Source organism: Rhagoletis zephyria, unplaced genomic scaffold, assembly GCF_001687245.7.
Source record: "Rhagoletis zephyria isolate East Lansing unplaced genomic scaffold, Rhagoletis_zephyria_1.1 Rzeph_scaffold_03893, whole genome shotgun sequence".
Classification (NCBI taxonomy): domain Eukaryota; kingdom Metazoa; phylum Arthropoda; class Insecta; order Diptera; family Tephritidae; genus Rhagoletis; species Rhagoletis zephyria.
Genome location: NW_016160976.1, coordinates 17,461 through 36,501, shown reverse-complemented (window position 1 = coordinate 36,501; position 19,041 = coordinate 17,461). Strand labels below are relative to the sequence as shown.

Below are 19,041 nucleotides of genomic sequence, written 5' to 3'. Positions count from 1 at the left end.
AGAAATAAGCCAGCAACTATTCCAGCTTTGGAAGACAACATTTCCGAAGAAATTCGGGCTATTCCGGCCGAAATGCTCGAAAAAGTTGCCCAAAATTGGACTTTCCGAATGGACCACCTAAGACGCAGCCGCGGTCAACATTTAAATGAAATTATCTTCAAAAAGTAAATGTCATGGACCAATCTAACGTTTCAAATAAAGAACCGATGAGATTTTGCAAATTTTATGCGTTTTTTTTTAAAAAAAAAGGTATCAAGCTCTTAAAAAATCACCCGTTATATACTTATGTATGTATATATGCAAATACACTCACACGCGCAAGTAGCCATTTCAGTTGCAAGCAAAACAAATAGTACAACATTTCTTGCTCCCTTAACCCAACTGAACCTGAAAATCGACGACGGGATTAAGGCGCTGAGCGGATGAGGATGTGAGAGCTCCTGCGTTGTCATCGTCTAGACGTCGCTCTCGTAATTGCATCAGCAGCGTAATAACGAACGAAGGAACTAACGAACGCTCTTGGCATTCTGGATGCTGATGCTCCTACAACTCCTACAACGGCTGCTGGTACATACATACATATATCCCGCTTTTTTTTGTTATTGTGGCGTCATGCAATTTAGCTGTGCTTATTGGTCTTCCTGTGGCAACCCTAGCCCTAGCATAAATGCCTCCTAATTCGTAACGTCTATACTTAAAACTACATATGTATGTAGATATTATTTTATTCATATTCATACATTTATATATGTAGGTACTTACATGTGTGTAAAAATATATGATTTTGTTTGCAGTGATGTCTGTTTGTTAAACTTCTCGGACTCTCTAAATCGGTACAGAGCTGATGGTGGTTAAATTCGTTGGTACTTGTTTCTTTTTTTCTCTGTCGTTGATCTTTTCCAGTGGTTTCGTTATTCGATAATGTTTTTGAACATTTCAGTTGCCGCTTGATTTGGGTAGTATGTATGTAAGTGGAAACACACTTATTATTTGACTTTACATTAGGGTGGTCCAAAAATTCAATTCATTAAAATGTTAAGCTCTTGTTTTTTAAACGAAAAAAAAAAATTTCGAGCTTTTTCGTTTTAAAAGAAAAGATATGTATTTACAACTACTGCCTCACAGCTCATGAAGTTTTCCATGTACATAATTTATATAATTAAAAACACTTTTTCGTGGAAATGGTAAAAAATTCTTGAAAATCAATACTTTTCGATCGGAAAACTCTGTTCCCCTCTAGAAAACTTGCAGTAACAATACCTAATTGTTTATTTGACTATTTGTTAATAATAACTAACATTTATAGGTCGTCCAAGAAGTTCGAAAGAGGCAATGGGTGTCCCATAAAAATCGTTAGTTTTAAAAAATAGTAAAATAAACAATTAGTTATTATTATTGGAAGTCTCCTTAAGGAAACCAGAGTTTTCCGATCGAAAAGTATTGGTTTTCAAAAATTCTATACCATTACAAAATACGTGGAAAACTTCATGGGCTTTGAGGCAGTTCTAAATATCTTAAAAAAAAAATATGAGAATACTTTTCTTCCATTTAGAAAAATCATAGGGGATGAGAGCTTAACATTTTAAACATTTTTTGGACCACCGTACTTTACATACATATTTTGTAAAGTGCGCTAAATGTTTAGTTAAATATATATGTACGTATTTATTTCGGATTTAAATATTTTGGATTATAATATACATACTACATATGTATGTATATTTGGGTAGACCTTATATGTAGGAAGCAAAATTTTACATCAGATTTCCTAAGCCTCAAACCCTTAGTCGATGCTACTGTAGTCGAAGAAATCACCTATAAATTTTGGTCCCGATTGTTCGCGGTTATGACCGGTCGCACAGGGGTCCAAAATATATATGTGATACCTGTGACCGTGGTATCACCGATTTAGGGGGTGAGACTGAAAAAAATAGTTCATATGATTTTTAAGGACCAACCTAATTTATACACTAAAACCAATTTCTGAGATCACATTGTCTTTAGTAGATTCCCGATTACTTNGTCGCGGTTATGGCCGGTCGCACAGGGGTCCAAAACATATATGTGATACCTGTGACCGTGGTATTACCGGTTTAGGGGGTGAGACTGAAAAAAATAGTTCATATGATTTTTAAGCACTAACCTACATACAGTAAAACCAATTTCTGAGATCACATTGTCTTTAGTAGATTCCCGATTACTTAGATCAAATTTTTTCCTCGTGGATTATGTGAGATTAACTAAAACATCCTACCTCATTTCTACAGAACTCTAAGCTAAAAGGCTCAAAGCCATTTATTTAAAAAATTTTCGCAAAGCCAAATGCATGAATAGAAAACAATTTCGAAAGCGTTAAACTATTTATTTAGTGGTACAGAAACAATGAACATATTTTATTAGTTTTTGGTTTTTGGTCCACAATCAAAATCTGACCATAGGCAAACCATTTACGTTTCATTATTCCTCGATAACATATCAATGCATTCAATTAGTTTGCGACGTTTTTATAAAATTCGTTAGTAAAGGAATGGCAGCATATTTGGTTTAGTGTGCGGTACAGAGGACCAAAATTGGTGATTATTATGCGATCGCCACACTCAACACCAACTAGAGCGCTTGACAAACTCCCCGCTATGCTCGCTTTAGACCTAAGCTGGAGGGAAACAAAATGGTCTGACCTAGTCACCAGGGCCCGAGTCGCGAATTTGTTCGTGATTACTCGTTTTTAATGGAATCGAATCACATGGCAGCGTTTTTTTTTTTTCAATAGTAACGAATGCCGTGATGCCAAAATCAAATTTCGATTCAAGTTACGTTCCACATCGAATGCCACGATTAGAGCCCAGGTTCGGTCCAAGACTACCCTTAAATGTCTGTATAACATATGAATTTCCTGGATTGTGGGTCAGAGCATACTAAAAGCGGTGAACTGGCATACATGTATTGAAAGGGTGAAGGAACGCACTTGCTGAGTAGAGTAGCTCGTTACTTAGGCTGGTTTTCGGGGTCATCACTAGACACTGGGGATATATGTACATATGTACATATGCCAGCAGTGTGAGATCTCCAGCGAAAAGGTACGGCCATATTAGCGTGTAGAGACGATGAATGAATCGAGAAACTTCGAGCTATTTTTCGTCCGCTGCCAAGCCTTGGCTAAACTGAGACGACGAAGCCTTTACATATACTTTTTCCACTTTTTCTTTCAAACTGGATTTATTTCAAGGTATACACTGTCGAAATCAAATACTACCACAACGGTATCACAGCAGGTCCCAAGGCCTATGTGCGACACCATTTAGAATCTGGATTAAAGCAGTCACTTCCACCTAGTCAAATGTTTAACCAACTCCCGCCTAAGAGCGACGAAGGCATAGTCCGCAAGTCGTTCGAATCTTTTGTTTTTACTATGGTCAGGACCTTAGTTCGAAAGGATTCGCTGAATTCTTTTGATTGCCGCAAAATGTGAGAACGTCTTTTTTTTTTTAATTGACTGTAGTATTTCTATTAAATTTGTTTGCGCATTTTTTATCACTTTCCTACAGAGCTAATTGACCTCTTACAGTTCAGGATTTAATTTCCAATTTTGATTCAATAATTAATTTCTAACGAATTTGTCACACAATTTTACATTTTTGTGATGAAAGCTTATTACTTTTTAATTTGAATTCAAACCTTCTAAAACCGCATAAATTCTTTTAACAAAAATCAACAGAATTAACTGTTAGTCAATGGATCCTTTCGTATTGCGAAAAAAGCACCCAAAAATCTATATTAAATCTGCAGTTTTCATTTGACCGCGCTAAAGATGGTCAGAAACTAGAATTTCCCAAAACCCTGACAATGTCAATATTTTGGCAGTTTTCCTGCTTCTACGCATTCGTCTTCTCTGCTTTGTTTGTTTTGGGTTAATTTCCATTGACTGACGTTCCTTTCGCCTACACTCGACTGACTACCTCTTTCTGTGAATACAAAGAGCACTACAACAAATACATACATACATATGTAAGTTCGTTGGATCACGAATTCCCCGTTAAAATAAATAAATAAAGCAAACAAAACAAGCGGAAAATCATAATTAAATGGGAAAAAACGTGCTCACACCACTCTGAGGACAACTACCTTTTTCGGTTTCGAGGAGCGTTACGAGAAACGTGCCGTTTTCAGGGGATTCATCTGCAGAGCGGCAGGGAGTTGCACATTTCCTTTTTTGTTTTGCAATATTTGGCACTGCGTTTACGCGTTCACTTCGCCTTTTGAACGAAATCCGCACACTGTTTTTTTTTCGTTGTGCACTCTTACAATTCACCACAAAAAAAACTTGTATATTTTTTTTTTAATTATTTTCGTCAAAACTTTAACTATTTTCCAGAGTTTTTCACAAATTTCCACCAGATTTTCGCGTTTCGTAAGCGCACGAAATGTATTTTGTTTGTAGCTAAAATTCGTTTTTTCGTATTCTTCCGCACTTTATCTTTGATGCTTCTTCTTCTATCACTACTATGTAGATACTAGGGATTTGTTGTTCGTTGGTAGTAAATTGGAAATATCTTTGAATTTTAACTCCGTCCGCGTGACGCGTTCACTGCGTAAGTGGAGACGAAACAGCCTGTAGACGCGCTTTTCACTTCCATACTGACGGTCGGTCGTTGGACGCTGGCTTGGCTTGGCTCGACTTGACTTGGCCTGGCCTGGTTGGTATAGCTACGCGGCAGCGACGGCGGCCTCTGCTTGTGTGGTGGTTGCAATTCGCTGCCTGAGTTCAGCCGAGTTGAGCTGCTTGTTAGCTAGCGACGTGTTATGCAGTGTGTTGTGGTTGTTTTTGTTTTTGTTTTTGGGCCGCTCTGTGCGACTCGTGTCGTTTTATCTCACACATAAACACTCCAGTGGCAGTCACAATCACAACCCCAAATACAACAAAAAAAAAATGGACGTCACATTGAACCAAAGAAGCTAAAACTATGCTCTCCAGCAAATGCTGTCGCTCTTTCTTTCCTACTACGCCTTTCTTCGTTGTTGTATTACACACTGCCATGAATTCGTCCTCTCACCTGCCTCGACAGCACCTTCTACGATTTTTATCACAACGATTTCCACTACTCTGAGCGCTGAGAAACCATCGAGTAGCCAACGAGATAGTCAGTGTGGAGCACTCGGTATCCAACAAATTTCACTCGATTCTCACCCTCTTTTGGATTGTGGATAAGAACACGCCCAGGAGGAAATGTTTTTCTTAAACGTTAATTGAATCATTTTAAAAACATTTACCAGAGGGCTTTTTCAAGAGGTTTTAATTATCATCGGCTATATGATACCAAGCAGAAGTTTTGGCGCGGAACTATTGAGCAGTAACCGAGTACATGGACGAGTGAATCTCTGTATTGACAGGCGGGCTGCACTATCATTTCATAGCACTGCCTCAAGTTACGGGCAACGTGGATGTCGACAGACCCCCCAAGGAAGGCGCCCTTTCGGTAATCGTCCCGCTGGGTGTCCAGTCTTTAAAAGGCTGTGGGCCATCGCCTAGGAGTAAGTTGTCAACCAAATCTGAAGACAGCTGGAAAAATAAAGTATAGCAAGTGGTTTCAGGAAAGAGGATGCTATGTTCTTAGAAATTGCACCTGATTCCAGGTTTTCGTTTTTCTGGTAACGCTATGGACCTCAATAGTCTTTGCGAAGACATACAGTGGGTAGTGCAACTAGCCTAACCTAAACAAATGATTCTTAATAAATTCATCCTACATACAGTGGAGTTTACTGCGATTTATTAAATGTTGCACTATACAAATTATATTAACAAAAGAGCAAGTCAATACTTCAGTCACCATGTTCCTATAGGTGCTTCGGTAAATTCTCCTACAGTGAGAGGTGACACCTCTCTGCTCCCTACAAAAACAGAGAACTCGAGTGAGCAAACGCGTCGAAGAAAGCCAATGCACACTCACAAAACGCGCAACTAAATATTTAATTCGCTTATTTGTTTTGATTTTGCTTCGTACATTTCGTTTCGTTTCATTTCGATTATTGTTTACCAACGAACACTTCTGGCCGACTGGAGGTGACTACAATGCCGCGCCAACTTACTGGCCATTGCTGCAAGCCTGGTACTATTCCGGTCTAGATGATGCTCTTACTGCTCTAGTTTAAGCGATTGAAATGCGCTCGCTGGCACCAACCACACCGGCTGTCTTCGTTTGTCATCATCACCGTTGGCTGCGCGGCGCGGTGCGATGGGGAACTCCAAAAGTCGCAGACAGTGCTGTTGCTTGCCATGTTGTTGGGCGACAATTGAAAGGCACGCGCGCGTTTTTCTCAGTCGTTCGCCAAGCAACGCGAAATGACGCCTAAGCTGTGTGAAGGTAGAAGGGGAAAGAGAAAAATTCACAAACTGCGCGGACTATCTGTGCGCTGCGTTGTTCTGAAGGAGTTGGAATGAGTTTGGGTATGGCGTGGAGAATGAGGGGAGTGTATGGTGCGAAAACGCCAGCGGAGGGGGTGCTGGTACATAAATATGTGCTCCTTTTTTTGACATCGGCGTGGGGTGGTTTACACTAGAACGCTCTGGTTACCACTGCTGCTGAACTCTTCCCCCTTTGAGCCCCTCCATTCAATGCTTCCCAGAGACATTTTACACCTCATTTAATGTCCATTGCCCCCAAAGAAGGTGTTTCGTATGAACTGCGTTGAACCGCGTCTGGATCGCCTCAGTGTTTAGCGATCCTAATGGCATTGCCTCGCGCGCTGACACGTCTAGTCTCACGGCGTAAAATGAGTTATATTTAATTTCTGATTTTCCGCCAGAGATGTTTCAAATCAATTTGCCACTGAGACTGTGAACGTACAAAACAGGCGCTAGTTGGTTGACTGAGCGGGAGGAATGGGGGTGGTTGCACAGCGGTTGATGTTCGCGCGGGAAGGGCTAGTTGCGGGCAATTTTCAGCCGCATAACTTAGCCACTCACCGGCATCATCTTCTAATAGAGTTCCCAGCACGCGCCACATCCATGTCAGAAGACTACGCGCAATCAACTTTCCCCATCTCTGCTTCGCGCATCTTTGAACGCATGCCGCGCGCTCCCAACCACAGCGGCCCATCGCCGTCCAGCTACCAATTGCCTGCCAATAAGCAATACATATCTCGTTAGCGCGCGTTTTTATGGAATGTGGTTCGTTATTTCGAAAATATTTCATATTTTGAACACAGCGGTTTGCTGTTCGTCGTCGGTCGACTTGCGCATACCTGTCTGTGGCTCTGTGTTTGTTTGTTGTCGAACAATTTTGCGCAAAACTCGTGGCACTCTAAACGAACCGGCGACCAGCGCCAAGCACAGGCGGGTCCGCGTGCCGAGTCAACAAATATGCGGCCAAATATGCGGCGCGCTATGCGGTGGTTGTCTGTTTGCTTTTCTTTTGCCACTCACCCAATCCGTGCGCACAACTCACAATCAGACTGCGCTCACTTCGACCGCCCACCCCACCGTCCGCCTGCTTGTTCGATTGCGGTTGGAGTGCTCAATTACGGTTGGAGAATCGCCAGCGCGAGTGGGAAATGTGAATGCGAAATAGTTATAAATGTACATGTGAGTGCGCAAAAGTTGACGCGTTGACAAGTGTTATGAGTAGAAATTAGTGTTATCAGCGCTGTAATGACAGCGAGATATATATGTAGTTAAGTACTCAGATGCTCGTGAAAAATAAATAGTTATGTATTGAAGTGCTTGGCGTTGCTGATGAGTGCTTCTGACACACAAGCATACGAATAAGCGCAAAATTTTATAGCGGGGGATAACACGTATGTATTATGGCGCCAAGCAGATTCGAAGGTTATGAACCCGAGCATATTGTTTTGTTAAGATGTCTACGCTATTATAAGTTAATTCGTTTTAATGGTAAAAATCATCTAAAGCTCAACTAAATATTTCGTTCTTAATATATTCAGTACGCCCAACCCAAGATATAGTTCTGGTCTCATTAGCAACCTAACAAGTTCGTCAGCCAAGTATCCTAATACCCAAATAAGGTTTTCTTTATTGTAAAAACTAACGTTAACTGTTGTGTTAATTTTAGAAGTCTACTTTTCACAGGAATGGGGGATATCTTTATTTAAAGTTAAAGGACACGAAAGTGGGGCGCCCAACAAAGCCATCTACATACACTGAGAAAGTGCAGGAGGTGTGGGATAGCCGTCACCGTTTAACACTCATCGGATTTAGCAACTTTATCCTTCTCATTTTGATACCGGGACGCAGTGGAGTCATAGAGCATATTTGCATGGAGAAAGAAGCGCAGCATTACTGGACAAGAACGTATGGTGGCAGACCTTCAGTCTGGAAATAACAACAAACCGTCTTTCACCTTACTGGGCGGGATATAAAAGTTGTTATGGACTCTCTTACCGGCCGCTCCAGTATAATAAAGCACTTGTCAAACCTGAGAGTTGTTTAACCTGACCAGTTCAGGTGTTTATCAGGAACCAGCAGAGCACATAACGTTTCACTACTAGGCTCAGACTTCGCTACCTAGCATCACACGAGTTGCTGACGCTTCCCTCAGATTGCGTACGGGGAAGCAAGAATAATTGAACATCCCGAAGAATGACTATAAATCAATCTACTCCAAAAACAAAAGAGGAGCCGTAAGACACAAGTGCGGAGAAATCAGACAGAAATCAAAGTGAGGAGTGAACTGTTCACAACGTTTTTGATTGATACAACTTTTGGCGCTTCCGGCGATTGAATTTTGGAACCAAAAAAGTAAAATTGAACCCACTCCACCGAAAATTCTGACGAGGTGCAGCAAAAAAGTCGTTTGGACTTTATTCGCCCTACACAAAAACCACCAAATTGTCCGATAGTTCCAAGACTTTAAAGCAAGTATGGCCACTTACCTTTAGCTCACGATTATTTGTGGTAGTGCCCATCTCTGCTTTAAAGCAAAATCTTATATGCAGACGAATTATAAAAACCAGATCTATGAGTGATGGTCTCAGACAGAGCCTCTTCGGCATATGGAAGAACAACATAGCAAATTCCTCTTCATAGTTAATTCAAACATATTTATTTTTAAGCATGCGTTTTCTCTTCCTTACCTAGCTTCAATTTAATAGATTGCAATTTTTGTCGCTAAAAAATGGTCAACCTAAATACAAACACAATAAATAAATAAATTCAAATTTTGAAAAAAATAAAAATACAAAATTCGAGACAACAATCAGTTCAGCGACATTAACACCAGGGTCCTTTAAGCTCCAAAACAATTGTGATAAAATCCACAACGTCAACGGACTCATTTGAACCAAGTAAAAAGTGTAGACTCCACGCCACTCGGTTAGTTGCACATAGTCGGGCCAAAGTTCAATGACAAAGACGCGCGCAAGTCAACGCAGCGCCAATGACGGCCTTGAAACATCGAACGCATCTAACAACGTCCACAACCACAACAGCCAAATTCTTAGCCAGAATGAGAGGAGTGCCAACATAAACAAACCTCTGTCCAAACCAACACAAATAAGCCAAACATATTTACGATGCAGCGCAACATTTGCTAGCCAACATTTTCTTGCCAACATTTTGTTGCCACAACACCAAGTACACAGCCTCGATGGAGGCGAGCATCAGCCTCTTTGGCCGAATGTAAGTAAGCCTTGCATTCTTCTAATGGCCAACAAAATGCAGACGAGCCTCTATGCTGCTGCTATGAAGCAGCAAAGTGGGTTTGCCAGCTCAGCTCAGCTCAACTCAACTCAACTCTGCAACTGCACGCAAGCCAGTTAGGTGACCGCTAAAGCCAAACCAAACCAAGGCAAACCAAACACAACACAAAACAATTGGATGTGTGAGTGAGTGTGTTGGGCGCCGTTCTGCCATTCAACCGCGTTGCCGTTCTTGTTCAATAGAAACTGCACTCCTGGTTTGTCGTTGATTTCAAGGATTTTTCTGGCGAGCCACCTACCAACAAACACTTGTGCGCCGAGCTGGCCCGGGCATTCGCCCCTGGGAGTACAATGCCATCGAGTACATCGAGTCCATCAAGTGTGTGCTGTGCAAAAGTAAACGAACGAACGAGCGTTCATTGGCGCGAAGTTGATAAGTTCATGGTCAGTAAGCAGTGTGAATGGAGCAGCAGTGGAAGAAGCTGAAAAGCATGCAAACATAACCCCCGACAATAAGTGAGCTTGCGAGTGCGCGTGTGTGTGCATACAATATGTATGTGATATGNCAAACATATTTATTTGTAAGCTCTATGTTTTCTCTTCCTTACCTAGCTTCAATTTAATAGATTGCAATTTTTGTCGCTAAAAAATTGTCAACCTAAATACATGCACAATAATAAATAAATTCGAATTTTGAAAAAATAAAAATAAAAAATTCGAGACAACAATCAGTTCAGCGACATTAACATCAGGGTCCTTTAAGCTCCAAAACAAGCCAGACAATTGTGATAAAATCCACAACGTCAACAGACTCATTTGAACCAAGTAAAAAGTGTAGACTCCACGCCACTCAGCGAGTTGCACATAGTCGGGCCAAAGTTCAATGACAAAGACGCGCGCAAGTCAACGCAGCGCCAATGACGGCCTTGAAACATCGAACGCATCTAACAACGTCCACAACCACAACAGCCAAATTCTTAGCCAGAATGAGAGGAGTGCCAACATAAACAAACCTCTGTCCAAACCAACACAAATAAGCCAAACATATTTACGATGCAGCGCAACATTTGCTAGCCAACATTTTCTTGCCAACATTTTGTTGCCACAACACCAAGTACACAGCCTCGATGGAGGCGAGCATCAGCCTCTTTGGCCGAATGTAAGTAAGCCTTGCATTCTTCTAATGGCCAACAAAATGCAGACGAGCCTCTATGCTGCTGCTATGAAGCAGCAAAGTGGGTTTGCCAGCTCAGCTCAGCTCAACTCAACTCAACTCTGCAACTGCACGCAAGCCAGTTAGGTGACCGCTAAAGCCAAACCAAACCAAGGCAAACCAAACACAACACAAAACAATTGGATGTGTGAGTGAGTGTGTTGGGCGCCGTTCTGCCATTCAACCGCGTTGCCGTTCTTGTTCAATAGAAACTGCACTCCTGGTTTGTCGTTGATTTCAAGGATTTTTCTGGCGAGCCACCTACCAACAAACACTTGTGCGCCGAGCTGGCCCGGGCATTCGCCCCTGGGAGTACAATGCCATCGAGTACATCGAGTCCATCAAGTGTGTGCTGTGCAAAAGTAAACGAACGAACGAGCGTTCATTGGCGCGAAGTTGATAAGTTCATGGTCAGTAAGCAGTGTGAATGGAGCAGCAGTGGAAGAAGCTGAAAAGCATGCAAACATAACCCCCGACAATAAGTGAGCTTGCGAGTGCGCGTGTGTGTGCATACAATATGTATGTGATATGCCACACGCACAGTGGAATACATTTCACTTTAGTAGAGCGAAAGGAGAAATCGTTCACTAACCTTCTCCNTATACATATCCACACGCACAGTGGAAGACATTTCACTTTAGTAGAGCGAAAGGAGAAATCGTTCACTAACCTTCTCCTGCTGCCTGCTGCCACTTGCGCCTTGAAGACAGCGCGAGCAGCAAAAAGCCCTAAGACAAACGGCGTCGCGCTTGTGGTAACCCAAATTTGTGCCACTGCTGTCTGTTGTTGCCTCAGCTGCAGGTTCTTCGGTTCTTCTTAAGTTTCAGGCTGGCATTTCATTTATTACACTTAACGCGCTTCAATGCATGCGAGCGGCGCTTTTCGGTGCGTCCCAGCTACTTTTGCGTTTATGCCTTCGCTTGCTCCACATTTCGAAGATGACGGTTTTAGCGCTCAAGCTGTTTTTTTTTTCGTTCACTTGTGGCATACGTGTAATTACACATTTTGGCAAGTCACTATGCAAAAGTAAAAGCAAACGAAGCATTTGCCAANGCTGTTGTTGCCTCTGCTGCAGGCTCTTCTTAAGTTTCAGGCTGGCTGGCATTGCTTTTGTTACACTTAACGCGCTTCAATGCATGCGAGCGGCGCTTTTCGGTGCGTCCCATCTACTTTTGCGTTTATGCCTTCGCTTGCTCCACATTTCGAAGATGGCGGTTTTTTGCGCTCAAGCTGTTTTTTTTTCGTTCACTTGTGGCATACGTGTCATTACATATTTTGGCAAGTCACTATGCAAAAGTAAAAGCAAACGAAGCATTTGCCAATTTCTGTTATCCTGTTGCATGAACTTTGAAAAGGTGACACAAAATGAGGTTAACTGCTGCTCGCTCGGCTGGATCGGCGGACGCCACTGGAAAGTGGAGTAAGTGGTAAAAGTGCCTGCAGCCCAAACTTAACATACCCAGCTGCTGCGTAGCTCAAATATACATATGTACCTATGGCTGTGTGTATTCGAGAGCAGCCGAGAGGGTGTAAATCTAGAAACAAAGCTTATGCGCAGTACTTCTGCATAATTTAGCAGGATTATACGAAACTCACAGAATTCAATTTTTGTGGGATTATCTAAACGGTGTAGATTTCATTGCGATTATGTGCTGCTATCTGTCGCCCTTTTGAATGCCACTCTGCTTATGTAGCTTATTTGAGTGAGTATTTAATTTCAAGCACTTTCATTGTTTAAGACCTGCGACGCGTTGGGATTTTTATTTTCATAAAAGGCAATGACCGTCCATGAAATTCGATATACCCACAGCAAGTTTGAGAGGGTGGAAGTTTATGCTAAATGGAGGGTGGGTTTTGTTCAATGTACCTAATTACCGTTAATTAAGGTGAATAATTAGAAAAGGGTTAAAATTAAAAGACGTATTCGTCTTGAAAAAAATAAGCAAATCTGCATAAATAAGTACATAAAGGAAGTTTCTGCTCTCCTGAGTGCCCACTTAAGAACTCAACTACTGGAACAGCTTTTCTTTGTTTTGTATCGAACGATGAGATTGGCAAAAGCATAAAACGAGAGAGATGCAATAGATAAACACGTACGTGGGCCACGCCACAGTGACATCCATCGTGCCATTAGGGAAAGGGCTTGGATTTCATTTACTGATTTCTGCGTAGTGGCTCAACAAGATGCATCGAAAACGATCCTCAACTTTGTTGATGTGATGCTTGGCTTTAGAACACAGTGATACGGTATGTAGTAACGAGGCTCGTTGAAGTTTGGCGAACCGCGACGAGCGAGGAGTTTGATCAACCGCTACATTCAATCGATTTCGCTCAACTTCCAATCAACACGTATTTTTTTGGGGGGGAAACTCTTTGGTGTTTAAAAAGGTTTTCAATAGAGAATTGGTTTTTTTTTTGCATTACACTGGATTTTCAGGAGCCGATGTTTATCCAAGCAGTGGTATAAAATGAGAAATCGCTTCACTTATGAATATTTCCGTAACGTTCTGCGTCTTACGAAACCAGAAGACTACAGAATTTTGAGCCAGAAGTTTTCTCATTGGAGCTAGTGCGACGCAAAATAGACATAGACCTAATGTGGCCCAGCAGTGTCGTTAAATGTTTGAGTCATTCTAACTTTATAGTTATCAATCACCGCCAACGCTTTGTTTAGGTATAAATGGGGTGCCTAGACAGTCATTCAAACGGTTGACTTTAGCCTTTAGTCACATTGATTGCTTATAGCGCAAATCGCAGCTAAGGAATTAATTAGCCGAGAGTTAACTCGATCGCAGGGCACCGAAGCGTGCGAAAGTTAGAATGTTTATCGCACTCCGCTCACAAAAGAAAAAACTATTGCCGTCTATGTCACCACTTCAAAATTCGGGCCCACTGGTATTTACTCGATGGGATGCCATTCATACCACCCGTCCCTCCTCCCCGCTTGAGGGGAGAATGAGTATATCACGGATTTCTTAAAGAAATTCCAGTATTAATACTCGTATCTACCGCAAATACTAGAATGAATGAAAAGGATCTATCGTTGAAGAAACCAAACGACGCACAGTGTTTCGACTATATGGACTATATGTAATATGACACGTGCTCTAATTTTACTTAGGGATAAGGGATTATGAAATTTTGTAAAGATGGGATAATTGCTACGCCCTCAACGTTGGTGTAAATATTTTACTTTCTCCCAATGTTTGATGTGATTTTTCCATTGCTCGAAAAATTATTTTCGCGAAAATTGAAAAAATAAGAAAATCGGAATTACATAAATTTGCAAAAGTCGCACGAATAGATCCAATTATATGCCCGAAAGCTACATGAAATTCTCTAAAACATGCATCTAATTTCGAAACCTTGCGGACCGGTACTCACCCCGTTTTTTACTAATAAACTTTAGCATACAATTAAATTTTATAAAAGAATAAGAAAATACCAAATAAATGACAGATATCTTCCTGGGAACCTGAGTATCCCATTACACTTAAAGAATTTTTTACAGTAGCGTTGTAAAAGAAACGCTTGCTTAAAATGGGTTCAGCGCCAACTGATTAATCGGTATAGCGCCGATTCCAGTATTTTTTTTTTTTTTTGAAAATGAACCGTTCGAAGAGAGGGGCTGTTAGTAAATGATGTGATATTTTGTATTTATGGCTTTTACTTTTCATTCTCTAAGTCCAACCGGATATTCGTATTTTTTAATCAGATATTCGAATACCCGGATATTCAAACATTTCGTATAGAACTACCAGGCTTAATAAATACGTATGTATGTATGTACTTATGCGATTTGCGGGGTCACTTGGTAATATGTAAATGAAATTCGCTACAGCCAATCTTTCCTTTGGCTACGGTCCATTAAACCGAAGCGGCAGTGGCAAAAACAAATTCAATCAAAGGCCACCTATTGTGTGCCAACAATGCAACAAATACAACATCAGCCTCAAGTTAACACCTCAACACCGTACACACAATCGAACGGCAACGGTACGAAAGCGACTGCAACTTTGTTGCAACTCTAACGTGCAACATGCGGCAACACAATATGTATGTATCTATGTAAGTACTCCATAAAAACGGTAATAACAACAAAATCTATACAAAACATAAACATTGTTCAACAACACGAACAGAGACAATAGAAGCATAGAAGAGGCTACAAGGCCGACTTTATCCGCTGTGAGATGTTATTTATTTCCTTCTTCATTTTTTTCATTACTGTTGACTAGTTGATTGCACTCATTGTTGCGACTGGTGTTGCTGGTAGTTTGTTGTTGTTGCTGTTTTTGTTGACATGCAGGCCAAGGAAACCAACCACACACTCTTTAACAATAGGCCTATCACAGAAACATTGAATGAAAGAAGCGGCAAGTTTGTGTAATTGCGATACGCAGCGATGGCTCCCAGCGCTCTGCTGTTTGTTGGGGTGATGAGTGCAAGTGTTGCAAGCCACATTCAGGAACAATGAACCTGGCATTAGCGGTTCAGCAGCTGCATGGATGTCCGACAGAATGACACACCGACTAGCAGAGTTGGATTGCATGGCAGTGCTTTGATGTCGCACCGCCAACGGGTGATGATCGAATATGCGGCGCTGTGATGCGACGCGTACGATGCGATCTGATGTGTTGATCCGTTGATGTGTGTGTACATAGAACTAGATACATACATATATGTATGAGCTTCGCTGGTTGATTGGCGCGAATTATTGCAAAGAAAGGGAAAGTTAGTAGGAAAATATGAATGTTTTAGAAAACGTTTGGAAGTAGGTAACAATGAACGACAGACCAGACTGAAGCAACACCCATAGGTGGGAAGCAAAAGCGGCCGATAGAAGACTAACTGAATGCATCCATATTCAAATAGAAACATTTATACATACGTTTAACTACTTTTCTGTGGTCAGCAAGATTTCTTAGGTTATTTGCTGCATTCAGGAAATTATTCCGAAATCTGTATATGTTTTTAATTTTTAAGTAACATAAACTAAAACACGTCTTCTTTAAGAATCATAAATTAACTGCAAAATGTTTTGTGGCACTTTTCCCAAAAGCACCAAAACCAGAATTTCATGTTGCTTACACCCCTTCTGTTTTCGTTCGTATTTCCTTCTTCTTCTGCAAAATTGTAAAATTTCAGTTAGGGCCATTCGAAGATCAACTATAGCCTCACGATAAAGATAGAGAACTCTTTTATGAGCTACTTATAGCTGCAGAATATTGCTATATATGGTGACAACTCTGCGCACTCTCCGATCGACACCTGCATCCGGAAAAGAGGGCAGAAGTATGAAGTAAAGTTACTCCGCGGCCGGAATTACCTAACCTCTGTTCTCATTTCAAAAAGTGGGTAACTACATTTTTCTTCGAAAATAAGTTATTCACATCCATTGAATTCGTCTTGAAAATACTTGAAATAATTGAATATGCAATTTTGAAAAATTTTCAAAGTACACTGAGGGAAATAATGCATAGTAAAAATGAATAAGTTGTCAGTCATTGTTCTGTAAGAAGCCCCAGAAATCGTTTCTGGCGTTTCATCCTCATTCTCCTAAGAAATATGGGCCGTTAACTTTTTTCGGCCATAACACCGCACCAAACTGTGCCTCTGGATGGGTGCAACTGGTGCCGGTGTGTTGCCCTTGGATTTTCGGAGCCCCGCAATCTACAGTTTTTCTTGGAAATGCGCTTCATCCGACATCAAAACCTAACCTAGAAAAATCAATTTGTGTGGCTAATTGTGTAAAAAGCATAATGTAGTTGTTGTTGATGGTCTTGCTGTAAGTATACATTATGATTTTCCAAGAGATTAACTATAATATGCAGCAAGAAAATAACAATAATATTCAAAAATAAAGAAGTTACACGTGCTTAACATTGGTAGGTATTATTTGGCCCACCCTGTATCTGGAACCGCTTATGCAAACGTCCTGAAAATTTGAAACAGTTACAAACATATGTTATGAATAGCGTACTTATGGCGAAAAGTGGTAGGTACTGGATAGGGAGACATCGCGCCTTAAAGAAAGAGGGGTTTAGGTATATGTTGGCAATTTAGTTTTTGACCTTCCAAGGGGCTCTCAGGCCATTATACTCGAAAATCATATTTATAGTCTTAATTGATAATTGGCATCTCTTCTATACTGTCTAATTTCAAGAGCAACCGAAAAAATTTAAAGCAGACTTCGTACTTTAAATTAGTAATTTGATTTTAACTTTTCCAGTAGTATGCAGATACAATTTAAGTCAAAGGACCCCGATTTCTTTTGTGTCAGTTCACACGCTATTTAAAATATTTATGCTTGGAATTATTAAATTTTAAGATATGTATATGTACATACATACATTTCCCCATTAGTGAGGTAGATTTTCTAGAGATTTATATGTATATTTCCGTATGCTGGTGCATTTAAAAATCATCACTCGCATAAATGACAATATTGTTGAAAAGCAAAATTAAAAAGTCTTTGAAAAATTATGTGTGCCGAATTTCGACCACTGGGCGATACTAGTAATTATAAATACTTAAACATGTTAGAATTAAATGGTGATAATGTTTTTCTTGCCTAAACGAATGAATCTAGTATAATAAAACCAGTGTGTCACCAAATGGAAAAGTCACATTGAGTAAAAGATGACTAATGCAGGATTTCCACTAGGCATTAAATGGCAAATGACAAATGACAAAGTCGGGTATTAAAAAATAATCGTGTCATTACATTAAAAAATTCGTCATTAAGTTCATTTCCACATGGCGTTTTTTTTTAAATGCCTCCAATTTTTTGTCATTTCAGCACCCAGTGAAAATTCGGCATAACAATTTGACTGCGATTCGACAAACTAAAATTCCATTTTTACAATTTTTATTGGCAAACTCGAAATTTATTCTAAAATTATTATAAACATGAAAAAAGTAATATACATACATGCGTGTATTTCGTCATTTAAGCGCGTGTTCTTTTGTAGCTCGGTTGCAAAAGAATGGAACTATTTTTACTTTTTTTAGTATAAATATCTTTTTCAAATTTTCATTTAAATACAATTTCGCGGTGAAATCTTATTTTTTATACAAAACTGAACATATTGCCTTTTCTATGATATATGTAGGCGGTATAACGCCCATTTTCATAATAATATTACTTCTTTTCAATTTTCAGAAAATTAGCGTCCTTAAATCTCAACTTCAATAATTTCCAACGTTTTGCTTTTATGTGGCAAGCACAATAATCGCTCTGGATTTGGTACAAATTGATCAAACGGTTACGGAGATACCGCTCGGTTATTAAAAGACTGCATCTTCTCCATAAAAGGAATATGGACAATTTAATCGAATCATTTCTATATGTATTTCTTAAAATATCTGACTTCGTATCAGCTTTGTTAATAAATGCCTTCCAAGGTACATTTTTTGCGGCTTTTTGGTCAAAAGACTCAGACGGGATAAGAAGCGATTTAAACCTCGGTACTTGCTAAGGACGGCTCCATGGCGACCAAGCCGCTGCGAAGATCGGTGTATGGGTTTTTGGGCTACACTCCATAAGTCTACGATTTAACTGCACGCATAGAACAGCTCTATCTTCCAAGCTGAGGTCTACGCCATAGAACTATGTCTGAAACCGTACTCATACAGTGGTGTAACAGATCTATATCAATAAACGACAACATCTATTCCATCTGGCCCCGGGTCACAATGGCTTCAGTGCAGATTCTTCGGTCCTTCGGAGTCCTGAGATCAACGTATCTGGAGGTCATGTCTTGAAGCAAAAACATTTACAAATTGCATTCTTTGAGGAACCATTTTCACCAGCTAAAGTAACTGCAATCACCTTGAGGAACATGGAAGATGACCCTGCCAGCAATAAGTACAAGTATGCTTTGCTCGTTGTTGTTCTTGTTGAATGTAAATAACCGCTGCCGCACTTGTCTCCACTGCCTGCGACGGCCAACATGCAACATACTTACATACTTGAACGTGCTTACATTGCATATACATACGTATGTATGTATATAAATGTTAATGTTAAATTGTTGTTGTAGGTGACGAATTTTTTTTCTTTTTACTTCTTTTTACATTTTTATGTGCGACGCTGAGCTCTTGCTGCTTTAGCGATTCTTTTCATCAACGTACACAATTCTTTTTTAACTCCAGCAACCTACCAATCTGTCTGT

The 19,041-nt window shown here is 40.4% G+C and overlaps 1 long non-coding RNA gene across 2 annotated transcripts; it reads right to left on the bottom strand.

The window, feature by feature from the left end:
• Nucleotides 1–874: 874 nt before the first annotated feature.
• Nucleotides 875–5,124, bottom strand: LOC108369896 (uncharacterized). Of its 2 annotated transcripts, none has more exons than XR_001848577.1 (2): nt 4,123–5,124; nt 875–982 (listed from the first exon to the last, which is right to left on the bottom strand). It is a non-coding gene; the product is annotated as an uncharacterized LOC108369896 (long non-coding RNA). The 2 variants fall into 2 exon arrangements; XR_001848578.1 differs by having other exon boundaries at nt 875–946; nt 4,123–5,119.
• Between the last annotated feature and the right edge of the window lie 13,917 nt (nt 5,125–19,041).